At 37.7% G+C, this 17,919-nt stretch overlaps 1 pseudogene; it reads left to right on the top strand.

Annotated features, from left to right (window-relative positions):
- The first annotated feature begins 3,402 nt into the window (after positions 1–3,402).
- LOC110314210 lies at positions 3,403–17,453 on the top strand (annotated as a pseudogene).
- The last annotated feature ends 466 nt before the right edge of the window (positions 17,454–17,919 follow it).

The following is a 17,919-nucleotide window of genomic DNA, read 5'->3' as shown; positions in this document are numbered from 1 at the left end:
CAGGGGCGGGAGGAGGTTATAGGGAACTTTCGGGATAGCATTTGAAATGTAATAAAGAAAATAATAATAATAATAATAATAATAATAATAATAATAATGAAAAACGAAGAAATAAAAGAATAAATCATGCAATATTTTACAATTACAAATGTCTTAAGCCGGGAGCAAATCCATATATATTCTGCATGACTCTACATAAACTATGAAATAGCAACATTATATGCTTTGCTAGAAACACAAAATTTATAAGATGTGGATTAAATGATTTTGACAAAAAAAAAGAAAGAAAAGAAAAAGAGTGCAAAAAGGGGACCTGGAGAAATGGTTCTGTTAGGAAAGGCACTTGCCACAAATCCTGTGACCTGAATTTATTTCCTGGATCCCCACATGGTGGAAGGAGAGGATGTTGTCTTCCAGTCTCTACATATGTGTTGTGGAGATATATAAGTGATTGAATAACTAACCAGCTAATCAACTAACTAAATGTGAAAAGAAAGTTAAAAAGGTATTAAAGGATGTGAAACTGTCCACAGCCTTGATTTCATCCTCACATCTTATATAGGTAAGACATTTTCTGAGTGTTACATTCAAATTTAATTTGACAACTATATATAGTATGTGATGTGTAAATTCTTTCATAAGTTTTTACTATCATAATAATATAAGAGAAACTCTCCACTTTTCTAGTGGAAACTTGACACCCTTCCCTCTATATAATTATATAGAGACATGTCTCAGGGACATGCAAAATGATTAACATTGACAGTATACAAAAGACTTTAAAACAACACAGAAACTTTCTTTCAATAAAACAATCTGACAGATACATAGGTAAAGAACTATGAAATTATTGACTAACTCATCAAGTTACTTAATTTATTAACTTTATTTTACATGTCACATACTTTAAGCAATGTTTCCCTATTTTTGTGTTTGCAACTTAATTTTGTTTCAACATATGTGAGATTTGTATTTTAATTGTTATGTTCATATATCCTTGATTTCATATTTTGTCTCCTCTTTTTTGTTCATAAAAACTTATTCCATTCTTAGAAAATATTAATAATCTTTCCTATATATATAAAAAAAAGATCCAGAGGGAGTGAAGGGAACCAGAAGATAAGGGCCCTCTAAATCAAGTAAGCAAAGATCATAGGATCTCACAGAGATGGAAACAGCAAGCACAAAGCCCACACGGAACTGCAGCAGGTCATGGTGTATATAGTATAGCTTTCAGTTTAGGGTTTTGTGGGACCCCTGAGTGTGTGAATGAGGGCAGTCTCTGATTCTTGTGCCTTCTATTAGGATTCTTTACCTCCTTTTGATTTTTCTTGTCCAGCTTCAATGTGGTGGTTTTGTTTTATCTTGTTATATTTTATTATTTTATTTTATTGTTTTGTTTTGTCATCTCTTAGAAACACGTTGTTTTCTAATGAGAGACAAAAAGGGAGTGGATCTGGATGAGAGAGGAGGTGGGGAGGAACTTGAGGGAGTGAAGGGAAGAGAAATTGTAATCAGAATGTATTGTATGGGAAAATGTTGAAGTTTGGTCTATTGTTATGTATTGTAATGCCAAATACTGTCTCTGATTGCCTCAGGGATGTGGAGAGCCTCATGTATATGAAGTGGTGCTATGTAACCTTGTCCCCTCTATGGTATCCCTGATTGGTCAGTAAAGATGCCTATAGTCTATAGCTGGGCAGAAGAGAGGTAGGTGGGGATTCTGTTCAGTGGGGTTGGATTCTGAGCAGAGATAATGAGGGGAGAGCAGGGAGTTCAAGTGAAGTGATAGGAGAAGGTACCATGGGGTAAGTGAATCATGAGAACATGCCCTTGAGTGCTGGCCAAGTGGGTAAGTGTGATACAGGCAATATGTGGGAAGTTATATCTCAGGGTTATTAAACGGGAAGTAGACAAAATAGCATAGAGGGTTGATATTTGCCCAGGGTTTTGAGGCTATTATAAATATAAAGGTTTTAGTGTCCTTTATGTGGGAACTGAATGTTCCAACGTGGGGTAGAAACCCCCAGAAAATTTTACTACAACAGGAAAAGAATCTCTCTCTGTCCCTGTCTCTCATCTCTCTACCTCTCTATCTCTCTCTATATTATATCCATTATCTATCTATCTATCTATCTATCTATCTATCTATCTATCTATCTATCTATCTATCTATCTATCTATCATCTATTTATTTATATATTATTTATTTTTAGTTCTTCAGAACAGAGTTTCTCTGTGTAGCCCTAGTTATCATTGAACTCCCACTGTAGACCAGGCTGGCATCAAGTCTTTCTTGCATCTGAGTCTTTCTTCTGAGTGCTGGAATCAAAGGCACGTGCCATCACCACCACCCAGCAAAGAGTCTAATTTTAAAGAAAAGAGCAAAAGTACCATCCTACAGAAAACTGTGCCTTGAGAGACACGTCTCATGCAACATGTGTGGTTATTTAAACTCTACAATCCCAGAGGCCCACCCACCTCAGTTGGCTTTGCACACATCAGCTGTCCTCCATGGCTCCAGCTTGCTCTTTCACTGTTGTTGGGGGCAAGGCTGTGTAGCCCTGCACAACAGGTTTCTCTTTCTTTGAGCTGTAAGTGATGTTCTGCATTTTAGCTCTTCCAGTGTCTTTCTGCTGTGGTTTGTCATTGTAAGAGTCTCTACATATTTTAAGGTAAGAAACAAGAAGCTGTTCCTTGACAATTTTCTAGCTTCTGAACATATCCGTTGTTTCTTTACCTGCAGAAGAAGCGTCCCTGTCTTTGCTTTTGCCTTTCCATGAATATTTACTGTTTTAGAGGATGGCCAAGTTAGTCGTCAATGGGAGGAGAGGCCATTGGTCCTGTGAAGGTTCTATGCCCCAGTATAGGGGAATGCCAGGACCAGGAATGGGAGTGGGTAGGTTGGGGAGAAGAGGGAATGGGAGGGTATAGGGGATTTTCAGAGGGGAAACTAGGAAAGGGGATAACATTTGAAATGTAAATAAAGAAAATATCTAATAAAAAGATGTTAAAGATTAAGAAAATTACTGCTTTAAAAGGGAATTGCCATAAACTGTATCTTAATCTTTTAATATTGTGAGAGAATGAATGAGTTATGCTTTGACTTTATCATTTATCTTTATCATTCATCTTTTTATCATTCATCTTTTTTTATTATTCATCTTTTATCATTCATCTTTCATTTTATCTTTATCATTCAGCAAACATCATTGCCTTTTTCTCCTGTGCAGGCTTAGCCATCCAACTGGAGGCAGACTGGAGATGAAGATAAAGATAGGGAAATGAGGAAGAAAAGTCACTCCTAAATCAGTGAACTGAGCATAAACAAAGCTGACCAAGCTGGAATCTCTGAGTCCACTCAGGGGTTTACGATTTGTACCTCATCTGATTCCACTCCAGATGCAGGCTTTGGGGAGGACTCTGGCTTTTACTTTGCTCATCTTCACTGATATTTTTGTGTCTGGTAAGTCTGACATTCTGAGAAATTTAGGAAATGAAAATGTTTTTGAGGTTAACTTTGGACTTTGATAATCCTCCTGTCTCAGCCTCTCCTGATCCCTTGAGTTACAGGCATACACATTTGTTTCAGGCTAATAGGACCCCATGTAACACTCTACAATTTACTTTTAAATTGATTATTCTTTTTTTAAAATTTTTTATTTTTATTTTTATTTTTTTAGATATTTTCTTTATTTACATTTCAAATGTTATCCCCTTTCCTAGTTTCCCCTGTGAAAACCCCTATCCTCTCCCCCTTCCCCCTGCTCCCCAACCCAACCACTCCCAATTCCTGGTCCTGGCGTTCCCTGATACTGGGGCATAGAACCTTCACAGGACCAAGGGCCTCTTCTCCCATGGATGACCAACTAGGCCATCCTGTGCTACATATGCAGCTAGAGAATGAGTTCCTCATTTTGTTTACTTTGACTGGTGGTTTAGTCCAAGGGAGCTCTGGAGTTACTAGTAAGTTCATATTGCTGTTCCTCCTAGGAGGCTGCAAACCCCTTCAGCTCCTTGGATACTTTCTCTAGCCTCCTCACTGGGGACCCTGTGCTCTGTCCAATGGATGACTGTGAGCATCCACTTCTGTATTTGTCAGGCACTGGCAGAGCCTCTCAGGAGACAGTTATATCAGGCTCCTGTCAGCAGACTCTTTGCATCTTCCATAGTGTCTGGGTTTGGTGGTTGTTTATGGGATGGATCCCCAGGTAGGGCAGTCTCTGAATGGTCAGTCCTTCAGTCTCTGTTTCTAACTTTGTCTCTGTAACTTGTCTCATGGGTATTTAGTTCCCCCTTCTAAGAAGGATAAAAGAATCCATATTTTGGTCTTCCTTCTTCTTCAGTTTCATGTGTTTTGCAAATTGTATCTTGGGTATTCTGAGCTTCTGGGCTAATATTCACTTCTCAGTGAGTGCATATCCTCTGTTTTCTTTTGTGATTGGTTTACCTCACTCAAGATGATATCCTCCAGATCCATCCATTTGTCTAAGAAATTCATAAAATCAATGTTTTTAATAGCTGAGTAGTACTCCATTGTGTAAATGTACCACATTTTCTGTATCCATTTCTCTGTTGAGGGACATCTGGGTTCTTTCCAGCTTCTGGCTGTTATAAATAAGGTCTCTATGAATATAGTGGAGCATGTGTCCTTATTACATTTTGAAGAATATTCTGGGTATATGCCCAGGACTGGTATTGCTGGATCTCCCAGTAGAACTATGTCTAATTTTCTGAGGAACCAGTAAACTGATTTCCAGAGTGGTTGTACCAGCTTGCAATTCCACCACCAATGGAGGAGTGTTCCTCTTTCTCCACATCCTCACCAGCATCTGCTGTCACCTGAATTTTTGATCTTGGCCATTCTGACTGGTGTGAGGTGGAAGCTCAAGGTTGTTTTGATTTGCATTTCCCTGATGATTAAAGATGTTGAAAATTTTTTCAGGTGCTTCTCAGCCATTTAGTGTTCATCAGTTGAACATTCGTTGTTTAGCTCTGTGCCCCATTTTTTCATAGGGCTTTTTGATTTCCTAGAGTCCATCTTCTTGAGTTCTTTATATATTTTAGACATTAATCCTCTATCAGATTTATGATTGGTAAGGATCCTTTCCCAATCTGTTGGTGGCCGTTTTGTGTTATTAACAATGTCTTTTGCCTTACAGAAGCTTTGCAATTTTATGAGATCCCATTTGTCGATTCTTGATCTTACAAAACAAACCATTGTTGTTCTGTTCAGGAATTTTTCCCCTGTACCCACATCTTTGAGGCTTTTACCCACTTTCTCCTCTCTAAACTCTAGTGTCTGTGATTTTACATGGAGTTCCTTGATCCCCTTAGACTTGATCTTTGTACAGGAGATAAGAATGGATCAATTCGAATTCTGCTACATGATAACCACCAGTTGTACCAACACAATTTGTTGAAAAGGCTGTCTTTTTTCCACTGGATGGTTTTAGCTCCCTTGTCAAAGATCAAGTGACCATAGGTGTGTGGATTCATTTTTGGGTCTTCAATTCTATTCCATTGGTCTACCTGTTTGTTGCTGTACCAGTACCATGCGGTTTTTAATCACAATTGCTCTATAGTACAGCTTGAGGTCAGGCAAGGTGATTCCACCATAGGTTTTATCATTGAGAATAGTTTTTGCTATCCTAGGTTTTTTGTTATTCCAGATGAATTTACAAATTGCCCTTTCTAACTCAGTGAAGAATTGATTTGGAATTTTGATGGGGATTGCATTGAATCTGTAGATTGCTTTTGGCAGGATAGCCATTTTTACTATATTGGTCCTGCCAATCCATGAACATGGGAGATCTTTCCATCTTCTGAGATCTTCTTTAATTTCTTTCTTCAAAAACTTGAAGTTCTTATCTTATAGACTTAGAGTCACACCAAGGCATTTTATATTATTTGTGACTATTGTGAAGGGTGTTTTTTCCCTAATTTCTTTCTCAGCCTGTTTACCCTTTGTGTAGAGAAAGGCCACTGATTTGTTTGAGTTAATTTTATTTCCAGCTACTTCCCTGAAGCTGTTTATCAGATTTAGTAGTTCTCTGGTGGAATTTTTAGGGTCACTTATATATACTATCATATCATCTGCAAATAAAGATATTTGACTTCTTCCTTACCAATTTGTATCCCTTTGATCTCCTTTTGTTGTCAGATTGCTCTGGCTAGGACTTCGAGTGCTATATTGAATAGGAAGGGAGAAAGTGGGCAGCCTTGCCTAGTCCCTGATTTTAGTGGGATTGCTTTGAGTTTCTATTTACTTTGATGTTGGCTACTGGTTTGCTGTATATTGCCTTTTTTATGTTTAGGTATGGGCCTTGAATTCTTGATCTTTCCAAGTCTTTTATCATGAATGGGTGTTAGATTTTGTCAAATGCTTTTTCAGCATCTAACGAGATGATCATATGGTTTTTGTCTTTGAGTTTGTTTATATAGTGGATTATGTTGATGGATTTCCATATATTAAACCATTCCTGCATTCCTGGAATAAAGCCTACTTGGTCATGATGGATGATTGTTTTGATGTGTTCTTGGATTTGGCTAGTGAGAATTTTATTGAGTACTTTTGAATCAATATTTATAAAGGTTATTGGTCTGAAGTTCTCTTTCTTTGTTGGATATTTATGTGGTTTAGGTATCAGAGTAATTGTGGCTTCATAGAATGAACTGGGTAGAATACCTTCTGTTTCTATTTTGTGGAATGGTTTGAGAAGAACTGTAATTAGGTCTTCTTTGAAGGTCTGATAGAACTCTGTACAAAACCCATTTGCTCCTGGGCTTCTTTTGGTTAGGAGACTATTAATGACTGCTTCTATCTCTTTAGGGGAGATGGGACTGTTTAAGTCATTAATCTGTTCCTGATTTAACTTTGGTACCTCTTATCTGTTTAAAAATTTGTCCATTTCCAGTTTTGTTGAGTATAGCCTTTTGTAGTAGAATCTGACAATAGTTTGGATTTCCTCATGTTCTGTTGTTATGTCTCCCTTTTCATTTCTGATTTTGTTTATTAGGATATTGCCCCTGTGCCCTCTAATTAGTCTGGCTAAGGGTTTATCTATCTTCTTGATTTTCTCAAAGAACCAGCTCCTGGTTTGGTTGATTCTTTGTATAGTTCTTTTTGTTTCCACTTCGTTGATTTCAGCCCTGAGTTTGATTATTTCCTGCNTATAGTGGATTATGTTGATGGATTTCCATATATTAAACCATTCCTGCATTCCTGGAATAAAGCCTACTTGGTCATGATGGATGATTGTTTTGATGTGTTCTTGGATTTGGCTAGTGAGAATTTTATTGAGTACTTTTGAATCAATATTTATAAAGGTTATTGGTCTGAAGTTCTCTTTCTTTGTTGGATATTTATGTGGTTTAGGTATCAGAGTAATTGTGGCTTCATAGAATGAACTGGGTAGAATACCTTCTGTTTCTATTTTGTGGAATGGTTTGAGAAGAACTGTAATTAGGTCTTCTTTGAAGGTCTGATAGAACTCTGTACAAAACCCATTTGCTCCTGGGCTTCTTTTGGTTAGGAGACTATTAATGACTGCTTCTATCTCTTTAGGGGAGATGGGACTGTTTAAGTCATTAATCTGTTCCTGATTTAACTTTGGTACCTCTTATCTGTTTAAAAATTTGTCCATTTCCAGTTTTGTTGAGTATAGCCTTTTGTAGTAGAATCTGACAATAGTTTGGATTTCCTCATGTTCTGTTGTTATGTCTCCCTTTTCATTTCTGATTTTGTTTATTAGGATATTGCCCCTGTGCCCTCTAATTAGTCTGGCTAAGGGTTTATCTATCTTCTTGATTTTCTCAAAGAACCAGCTCCTGGTTTGGTTGATTCTTTGTATAGTTCTTTTTGTTTCCACTTCGTTGATTTCAGCCCTGAGTTTGATTATTTCCTGCTGTCTCCTCCTCTTGGGTGAATTTGCTTTCTTTTGTTCTAGAACTTTTAGGTGTGCTGTCAAGCTGCTAGTGTATGTTCTCTCTAGTTTGTTTTTGGAGGCACTAAGATCTCTGTGATTTCCTCTTAGGAATGCTTTCATTGTGTTCCATCAGCTTGGGTATGTTGTGGCTTCATTTTCATTATACTCTAAAAAGTCTTTAATTTCTTTTTTTATTTCATCTGTGACCAACTTATCATTGAGTAGAGTGTTGTTCTGCTTTCATGTGTATGTGGGCTTTCAATTATTTATGCTGTTATTGAAGATCAGTCTTACTCCATGGTGACCTGATAAAATACATCGGACAATTTAATTATTTTTTTATCTGTTGAGGCCTGTTTTGTGACAAATTTTATGGTCAGTTTTGGAGAAGGTGCCATGAGGTGCTGAGAAGAAGGTGTATCCTTTTGTTTTAGGATAAAATGTTCTGTAGATATCTGTTAAATTAATTTGTTTCATAACTTTTGTTACTTTCACTGGGTCTCTGTTTAATTTCTGTTTTCACGATCTGTCCATTGGTGAGAGTGGGGTGTTGAAGTCTGCCACTATTATTGTGTGCAGTGCAATGTGTGCTTTGAGGTTTACTAAAGTTTCTTTAATGAATGTGGCTGCCCTTGCATTTGGAGCATAGATATTCAGAATTAAGAGTTCATCTTGGAAGATTTTTACCTTTGATGAGTATGAAATTCCCCGCCTTGTCTTTTTTTGATAATTTTNGGTTGGAAGTCGATTTTATTCGACATTAGAATGGCTACTCCAGCTTGTTTCTTTGGACCATTTGCTTTGAAAAGTGGTTTCCAGCCTTTTACTCTGCGGTAGTGTCTATCTTTTCCCCTGAGGTGGTTTTCTTGTAAGCAGCAAAAAGTTGGGTCCTGTTTATATAGCCAGTCTGTTAGTCTATGTCTTTTTATTGGGGGAATTGAGACCATCAATATTAAGAGATATTAAGGAAAAGTAATTGTTGCTTTCTGTCATTTTTGTTGTTAGAGCTGGCATTCTGTTCTTGTGGCTGTCTTCTTTATGTTTGTTGAAGGATTACTTTCTTGCTTTTTGTAGGTTGTAATTTCTGTCCTATGTTGGTGTTTTCCCTTTATTATCCGTCCTTATGTTGGTGGTTTCCCTTTATTATCCTTTCAATGGCTGGATTTGTGCAATGATATTGTATAATTTTGATTTTGTCATGTAATACTTTGGTTTCTCCATCTATGGTAATTGAGAGTTTTGTTGGGTATAGTAGCCTGGGCTGGCATTTTTTGTTCTCTTAGGTTCTGTATAATATCTGTCCAGGATCTCTGGCTTTCATAGTCTCTGGTGAGAAGTCTGGTGTAATTTTAATAGGCCCGCCTTTATATTTTACTTGACTTTTTTCCCTTACTGCTTTTAATATTCTATCCTTATTTAGTGCATTTGTTGTTCTGATTATTATGTGTTGAGGGGAATCTCTTTTCTGGTCCAGTCTATTTGGAGTTCTGTAGGCTTCTTGTTTGTTCATGGGCATCTTTTTTTTAGGTTAGGGATGTTTTCTTTCATAATTTTGTTGAAGATATTTACTGGCCCTTTAAGTTGAAAAATCTTCATTCTTATCTATAACTATTATCTGTAGCTTTGGTCTTCTTATTGTGTCCTGGATTTCCTGGATGTTTTGAGTTAGGATCTTTTTGCATATTCTTTGATTGTTGTGTCCATGTTTTCTATGGAATCTTTTGCACCTGAGATTCTCTCTTCCATCTCTTGTATTCTGTTGCTGATGCTCACATCTATGGTTCCTAATTTCTTTCCTAGGGTTTCTATCTCAGGAGTTGTCTCCCTTTGGTTTTTTGTTTGTTTGTTTGTTTGTTTATTGTTTCTACTTCCATTTTTAGATCTTGGATGGTTTTGTTCAATTCCATCACCTGTTTGGTTGTGTTTTCCTGTAATTCTTTGAGGGATTTTTGTGCTTCCTCTTTAAGGACTTCTACCTGTTTAGCAGTGTTCTTCTGTATTTCTTTAAGTGACTTATTAATGCCCTTCTTAAAATCTTCTACCAGTATCATGAGATATGATTTTAAATTCAAATCTTGCTTTTTGGGTTTGTTGTTGTAGCCATGATTCGCTGTGGTGGGCGTATTGAGTTCTGATGATGCCCAATGGTCTCGTTTTCTGTTATTAATATTCTTATGTTTGCCTTTTGCCATCTGGTAATCTCTGGTGTTAGATGTTCTAGCTGTCTCTGGCTGGAGATTGTTCCTCCTTTGATTCTTTAGCCTCTGTCAGCACTCCTGGGAGTCCAACTCTCTCCTGAGTCCCAGAGGTCAGAGCACTCTCTGCAGGTAAGCTCTCCTCTTGCAGGGAAGTTGCACAGAAGTCTGGAGCTCAAATCCACCTCCTGAGTCCTGGGGTCAGAGCCCTCCCTGGAGGCTGAATTTCCTCTGGTGGGGAAGGTGCCCAGGGGCCTGGGTCTCAGCCCTGCCTCCTGACTGAGGATGAAGGCCTGAAAGGACCCTGTCCAAGAAGCTCTGTTTCTTTTGTTGCCCATGTGCTGTCCTCTGTGAACTGGTCTCAGGGATCCCAAGATCCTCTGTGTGCTAGGGCCTGCTGAGTTAGCGCCCAAGATGGTGCAGGACTGGAGCCACTGGAAATGAATAACAGCCACTGGTCAGGCAGGTTTCCTTTGTCCCTGTTCCTGCACAAGAACCTCTGGGTTTTGTGGAACAGATGTTGCCTTCCTCTCACCAGTGATCTCAAGATCCTGGGTGTGCTGGGGTGTCTGCAGCGTGGAAAGTCCTCTAGGGATCTTGGGATCCTTCCCTGAGTTCTCACCCAAGATGGCACATATTTCTTTATTTCCCAAATTTAACTATTAAAAAGCACACTAGTACTTCATAATAGTGTAAGTACATTAGGATAACAAACAAGTCTACCTTTTCTTTCCTGTGTCTTTAATCGTTGCCTGGAAAGCATGGAACTATTATAGGGCAATGTTTCAGAAGCTGATCACTATGATTTTTTTCTTATAATGCAGTGTATATAGTCCAGGTTGGTCCAAATTTCAAAGTGGCCAGGTATTCTGACATCATAATTCTCAGTCTCCCCTCTCTGTGCAACCATGCCTAGTTTTGGGCCATTATAATTGTGAACAATTCTACAGAACTCAAGGATGAAATGGAAAGACTTCTCCTACCCTGCTTGGCTTCATTTCTGCGTTTCAGTCATAAGGTAGAGCAGCTGGAAGGAAGCAAGAGGATGAACCCTCTGTGATTCTGTTTCTGTAGTTTTTTTTTATTTGTTTGTTTGTTTTTGACAATGGCTCTGTTTCTACATCTGTAGGAAATGTTCCTTATTGGTATAAATAACTTTACTTAGGGGATGAGATCTGGAGACAGAAGTTCAATGAAGTCAGCTTATGTAGTATGTGTACAGTGGACCTGACAAGGGGATTGAAGAAGGAAGGCAGGGCTAATGTAAACTATTTGGCAAAAAAAAAAAAAGTCATTTGTGAAGGAGAAAAAAACTGATTAGTATCTTATAAATGCAATTTTCAAGATGTTGTTACAATCATTTAAATATTTAAACACTTGTAACTAAATATTTTCTAGGGTTAAGTTGTATTGATAAGAATCAAACAACAGAGAGCAACAGTTCAGTTCCTGTGACACAAGGTAATCTTCTTGCTTATCTTGTGGGAATGGAGAGTTAACCTTGCTTAGAAATAGTAACTAATGTCTTGGCTGCTGGACAGATTCAGGAGGAGTAGCAGAGTCTGGTTATGTAAAGTTATGATGTGAGGGACCCTGAAAACTTGCCTCTAAACCTTTACCATGTTAGAGGGAGTAATGCAAAATCTGGCATTAGCACACTCCTAGGTCTGTGTTGAAGAACTCCTTTCTTTATCTGATTAAGTGACCTTTATTTGAATGTGACTTGGGAGGACTTAAGTTCCCCAAAGAGGCAAGTGATATTGAAATAGGACAGTGAAGATTTTAATGCAGTTTTATCCTAAGCATGGCTTATTCTCATCAAGTTCTGCTCCTGTTAAAGCAATGATATAGATGACTTTAGTTACAAGGGACTATGACAGATAATTTTGTTGAGTTATCACCACTCAGCAAATTTGTATCCATCATGGATGATTTACATCAGTGTACAAGCTATGTGAGGATTTATGGTCCAACATGTTCATAGCCCACATGCCTGAACCTTTACTTTAGAAGATGAATACTGTATTTAATTCTGATAGATTGAACATACAGAAACAAAGAAATGTTAGAATAATCTACTATTAGTCAAACATTGTTCTAGTATAATTTCATATGAGTTACTGTGGATAGACCTAACTCACAAGGTTTCTTTTTCTTGTTCTTTCCCTCTTTGTATCTAGTGTACACCACAGTGTCTGTCTTGATGGGTACAAAGGCTCTGCTCTGCTGCCATTTATTTCCACTGACAAAACCATTTTTAATAACATGGATAATAATGCCCAGAGGCCAGCCTTCCTGCATAATAGCCTACAAAGCAGAAACAAAGGAGACCAGTGAAATCAACTGCTTGGGCAGGGGCATCACCTGGGCCTCCACACCTGACCTCAGTCCTGCAATTCAGCTCGGTGCAGTGACCCTCCAGCATGAGGGGGATTACACATGTGAGATAGCAGCACCTGAAGGGAATTTCCAAAAAGTCTATGACCTCCATGTGCTGGGTAAGAGACAATGTCACATATTGTGCTATTTCAGGTCACCAATCTTAGAAAAATTGTCATTATGATTATGACAAAACTAAATCATTATTTTCTTTCCATCTCTCAAGTGCCCCCTGAGGTAACCTACTTTCCAGGGAAAAACAGAACTGCAGTCTGTAAGGCAATGGCAGGCAAGCCTGCTGCGCAAATCTCTTGGACTCCAGATGGGGACTGTGTCACTCAGAGTGAGTCACACAGCAATGGCACTGTGACTGTGTCAGGAGCACATGCCACTGGGAGCAGCACAATGTGTCTGCTGTGTCCTGCTTAGTCTCTCACTTGACTGGTTACCGGACTCTGTTCATAGAACTGAATCAAGGTGAGTACATTTAAAGAGAAGAAATAATTGATATTTAACTTATTCTTCCATGAAAGATAAATGTTTTAACTTTATTCTTTGTGTGACAAATAGACTAGCCAAAACTTGTTTAGGGGAGAAGGAGTAAAGACAGGACAATGACTGAAACAGAACACATGTAGCTGTTTGCTAGCTCTGCAGACTCGTGCTAACCAACTCACCTGGACAGAGGCTGGTCCTGTCCATAGTGTGTTGGCCTCTAAGGTGGTTCTAAGCTATGCGAAGTTGACAGAGTTAAATTCGAACACAAACCACTTCAGACACTTGCAACAAGTTTTTGTTATAATTTGCACTTCTTTTCATCTGGTTATAAATTCTGGATGTTTACATAATTCAATTATCAGGTTCAGTGACTTGCTAAAATGGTTAACCATAATAAAGAAGACACATTGTTTACTCTACTGGTTTAATATAAAGACCGCAACACAGAGATAGACAAATTGAAGAGATTCATAAGCCCCTTTATGGAGGAAGGAGTATAGTGCTTCATGCCATCTCAAAGATTTCTGTGCTCCCGTTTCCTTGATGTTATCCCCATACAGAAGCTCCTCAAACTGTAGTACTTAGGATTTATATCAAGATATTTTTATGGAGTCATGAGGGTTAATCCTTGATCATTCATAATTAACTCAATCTCCAGACATTCTTTCTTTACAAGAGGTTGAGTGGCATTGATTATGGCAGTATAGGGCTCCAAGTCCTAACTCTCTAATTAAAGTTTAGTCTTTCTAGTGATAGCCCCAATCCTGAAGATCTCTAAGAGCTTTTAGACACCAGTCGTTTTATTGAAATACTAAAGATATTTTTAGTATGTTGGAAATTCTTTTAGGAGTTGCTTCAGTGGACGGAAAACAAAGATCATGTATGAATTTCTATTTTTAATTTTTAGTTTTTGATATATTGTCTCTGTACATATTGATGGCTGTCTTATAACCTGTAAATAGGTTCTGATTATCATAGATCTGATCTCCATATTTCCCTTTTAGTATTCTAAACAGTATGTAGATTAATTGATTCTTAGATATTTTTTCAAGTTACTCCTTTTCCCCCTGAAAAGTTTTCTTTCCCTAACCTGTTCAATCTAGTATGCTGCCAAGGCTCTATCCTAAACCCACTTCTATCTGACTCACAGCTAGTGTGAGTATCCATTCTATTTCTTCAGATGTTTTAGATTATGTCATCCTCACTTAGCACTGTTTGATGGCTTGTAAGTCATCTAAAATAACCATGAAAACAAACGTCACTGGAAGTGTCATCAGCCCCAATTTTAAGTTGTACAATTCATGCAAACAGCAAAACCAGAATGGTATTAGTACAAATGCAGACATATTGATCAATGCAGCAGGATTGAGGAATGGTATTAGTACAAATGCAGACATACTGATCAATGCAGCAGGATCAAGGACCCACATAAAATTCCTTGCACCTGTAGCCATGCAATTTTTCATTAGATTCTGAAAATATTCACTGAAGAATAGATAGTTTCTGAAAAAAATAGTGTTGGGAAATTGTATATTAACATGTAGAAGAATGAAACGATTCTTCTCTTTGCATGGAAATAAATTCTAAATGGATTAAAGATCTCAATGTTAGATCTGTAACTCTAAAGCTTCCACAAGAAAGAGCCCCAAGTATCCTGAGTACACTGTAGAGAATAGGCTCAGCTAAGAACTTTTGAATAGGACAATGGTTGCCCCAGAAATAAGATAAAAATTCAGCAACTGGGACTTTAGGAGATTATAAAGTTTCTATACTGCAAAGGAAAACAGTTAACTGATTGAAGAGGCAGCCTTATAGATTGGGAGCAAATCTTTACTATCTACAGATCTGACAGAGGGGTAATTTTTAGAAAATACATGTTGTTGCAAAAGCCTAAACAACCAAATTAGTATAAATACAGACATAACAGAACTGAATAGAGGGTTCTCATAAAAAATGCGAATGGCTAATAAATATTTTAAAAACTGTGTGCCATATTTAACCATAAGGGTACTGCAAATTAAAATACTTTGAGATTTTTAACATTAATCCATGCACAATGGCTAATATTATGAAAATAAAAGCCAATGGATGTGGGGAGCAGGGAAACTTCATGCTCTATTTGTGGAAGAGCAATTTGTGTAACTTCTGTGGAGACCAATGTGGCTGTTCCTCAGAAAAAGAGAAATAGATGTACTATATGATCACATAGATAATGTGCTCATCCGTATTGATAGATGCTCTAGTCCTTAGTAACTAGAACATGGACACAGCTAAGATGTCCATGAAAAATAAGCTGCCCATGTGTCCACTAATAGTCTGAAAATTGTAAAGCTTGATAATTACTTCTGCTTAGATTTAAAGCCACCTGGTACACTAAGTGTGTCCAGGATGGGGAGCTTACTGTCTATTAGTCTACAAAATGAATAAAACCACCTTCTCAATTTCCATGGCTCTACCCATATTAGTGCAACTCTCATATCTCTTCAGAGAAAGTTTCTTTTTTCAGTGAAAAGTGGTTAAAGCAGAAACTCTCAACTGGTCAAGAAAGACAAAAGCAGAAAGATTATAAAAGTCACCAATCAGGCAAGATCAGAGAAAAAAGCATTTGGACATGACAGGATCTCCAAATTCATAAGCTCATAACAATGGAGTTTTCTGTACAGGACGCAAACAAGACCAAGCCAGTCACTATTTCAACATAGAATGGAAAGGTACTCATGAGTTCCTGCTCTTCCAGCCTAGGAGCTATGGACAGCTAATAGTTTCTTGAGGAGAGAGAGTCAGTTATCTCTAAGGGTATTGCTCCTGGTAGATTCCAACCCATAAGTATATGGATAACATAACCTGAAGCCAGTGGGCTATTAAAAAACAGACACAAAGTTTGTGGTGTAACAAAGTGGGGTATGGATATGGCAGGAGTTAGAGGAGAAGTTAGACATGAATATGATCACAATACTTTGTGTGAAATTCTTATATTTTTCAATGAAATGGAAATTATTCCTTTCAAAAGATTAGAATGTTTTGTATAAAAGATGCATCATAGATGTACTTCAGACAGAGAACTTAGAGGACCTTAGTTGATTTCACCTGAAAAGATCTTTCCAAAGGAGTAACTTTGATAGTCACCAAAGAGGCTGTGCAAGCTGAACAAAGTGGGAAGCAACAGGTAGTACCAACTTGCTGATAAGCTCATGAACCACAACAATGACCAGCAAAGTTGATCTGTAAGGTGTGATAGTGGCAATCATATCTTGGCAACAACAAATAGCTGTTAAATTATGTCTAAGGCTCACTCAAGAGGAGGAAAATCATGAGTGGTAGTGAAGATCTACCTAATAACTCAAAGTGTTAGCCAAGGTATTGATATCAGAGAGGAATCTACCAAAGCCCTCTGCCAATCTACCATAATTCCTATCTAAATTTTAAATACCCTATATTCACCAATAATCATGGATCTTAAACAGTTACCAAGGAAACTTCTATTTGCAATAAAAAACATTACAAATATCCACAAAAGGTCAAAATGCAGAGAACACAGATCATAGGGTGTTTAGACCCATGGATACAATCATAAAACAATTCCTACACTTAATGCTCAGGGAATATTGGAGAATAGCAGACAAAAACAGGATAAGAGCTAGAGAAGCAGAAAATCTGTGGAAAGATTTTGTTTCCTAGAAAGGTAGGTGAAACTTCGCCCATGAAAAGTCAATAATATGGCTGCCTAAACAGGACCTGCACAATAGATATGCAAACATGGAAGGGGGAAATCTCACCTGGGCCTCACCCTTAGATGAAGACTTACAGTTAACTAAGGGTGCTAAGATCGGGAGAAGCAATCTTCTCTCAGTAATGGTCCCCTATTGGTATTTTGATATCATGTATAAATATGCAACAGTAACAATTTAGAAAGATGAAGCTAGGAGTTTGAGAGGGAGCACTAGTCAGTGGTGGGATCTGGGGGGAGGGCAGAGGAAGGAAGAGGAGTGAGTGGAATGATGTAATTATATTTCCATAAAATAGAATTTGCATGGGAAATTTTGCCCATTTTTACTTATTTAACTGTATGTTTTAACAATATTCAGTGTGCATTTCTTTACTTTAAAGTATTTGCTAATGTCTATCAAGCACAAAAGCTAGACTTGCTTCCTAAACTTGATCCTGTAATAATGGTATGAGATATATCTTAATTATACTTCATAATGTTTTCTGATTTTAATATTTTCTAAAATTTTAGGGCTATGTTGAATGATTTTTAAAGCTGTTTTCCTCTAATTTCTTGTTTATAACTATTATCGAACTGACCTGACATTTTACGCTTGCCTGTACTTAAAGGTACCACCAGGAACCCCCCTTCCTTGCTGACAATTCTCTACATGAAAATGGTCCTTTGGGGATTATTCTTCTTAACGTAGGATTTGCTTTCTTCCAGAAGAGAAATTATACCAGGTAGGAACTGAAAACCAAAATGTTAAGACTCATTAGAAAAAAGGCAATGTTATATTCACAGTGGACTGGGAAAATATATGATGTGCCCCTGGCATGGTGTTCCCTCAGTCCTTCTTCTGCATCAAGCCTTTGTGAACAACAGAGCCAAGGCTGAGGTGCTCAGGGCTCCGGTGAGAGATTCTGCCTTGCTCCAGTTCTGATCTAGGAGGGACCTACCCTGGACCCATCATTGAGGATTCCGTAGCAGAAATGAAGTTGCTGAAACATAATGTTTGTTTACAAGTTTTTCATTTTTGTGGGAATTTGTTTATTCTGGCTTAATTGTACCATATGTAATTTGTTTTTGTTTTTGTGTATTTCTAGAACATGAATATCCAGATTTCTGGAAGTCCATTAGTCTGATGACACAATACAAGAGAATATCCATTTGCAATCAACTTTCTCATTGCAATCCAGATTACCCATCCCTT

Source organism: Mus pahari, chromosome X (genome assembly GCF_900095145.1).
Source record: "Mus pahari chromosome X, PAHARI_EIJ_v1.1, whole genome shotgun sequence".
Taxonomy (NCBI): Eukaryota; Metazoa; Chordata; class Mammalia; order Rodentia; family Muridae; genus Mus; species Mus pahari.
Note: the sequence above shows the minus strand (reverse complement) of the source record. Positions and strands in the feature narration are given on the sequence as shown.